Here is a 1,289-nt window from a genome sequence, read left to right on the forward strand (position 1 = left end):
ACGCATATATATATATATATATATGTACGTATAATACACACGTTTTTTTAAAAAAGATCGTATTGCTAATGTTGTTGTTGTCCTGATCACCCCCCCCCCCCCCACCCCCCACACACACACACAATCAAGATTGGAAAGTGGGTTTGCTGGAATTAGAGGGAAAATATAATAATATATATTTGAGATAGGATAGGTAGTGTTCGATGTGTAATAGATGCACGTCGGTAGTGTCCAATCCAAGGGGTAGCAACCAATAGTGATTGTTCGTTTAACACTGCATACATTGAAACAAACCACGTCTCCCTGGTCTCTGAAGGACTTCATCTTCGCATTATATTGTCTCATAACGGTATTAGTTTCCGGCGCTGCACTGCGGCTAACGCCTGGGTTATTCCAGCCTCCCATTGGAATATACTCTCTAGACGAATTTCACCCATGAGATGAATAAAGTGAATTTTATTTGTGTTTGGGTGAATAAATTGCCAAACAAAAAACAACAAAAACAAAACAAAACAAAGATTTAAAACAAAAAAAAAATTAATAAAAAGGAAAAAATGGACAAGAACTACACAATGAATATCCAAACATTCCCAAAACTTGGTAAGTTTTTAATCCGAAAAAATACGGCATGGCAGCAATGTATAAATAGCATAAAAATTGTGAAAGCACCTTTGTTTATTCAAGAGATAAATGCATGAATTCTGTATAAAAATGGAAGTTTTTTATTATGTTGTTTTTATGTTTTAAGGGTTTTACGGCGCTCACAACACATAAAGTCATATCAGCGCCAGTAAAAAGGAAGAAAACGTGATAGTAATAAGTTCTAGAATTACATTTAAAGCACATCATAAGGAAAGGTAAGACAAAGGGGAATTGGTTCAAATAGGAAACAGATGTCCATTCGAAGAGCACACTATCAAAGTACTTAGTTTGAGATCACCTAAAAGTCTCATCCAGACACAAGCACAGATCCCACTCAGAGGAACACACTCCAATGTTTACAAATCATTTGTAAAAATGAAAAGAGTAACAGAACATAACGGAGAAATGATTTACAAGTAAAAAAATATCATCTCCCAAAACTATAACTATACATTCGACTGTTTCCCTCTCATACAAGGACTCCGACCAAAGTCAGGACAAAACCAAGCAATCTCATTCCAAGACAATGACAGAGAGCAATTGGAAAACAGATAAGAGGGGATAGAAGACACAGAAAGTACCTCCCTGCCCGCTATGGGATGTAGGAGCCCCACCCAGGAAGTATTTTATTACATTATTATATTAAA

The sequence above is a fragment of the Berghia stephanieae genome, chromosome 2 (assembly GCF_034508935.2).
Source record: "Berghia stephanieae isolate SIO BIC M18660-M18661 chromosome 2, UCSD_Bste_1.3, whole genome shotgun sequence".
Lineage (NCBI taxonomy): Eukaryota > Metazoa > Mollusca > Gastropoda > Nudibranchia > Aeolidiidae > Berghia > Berghia stephanieae.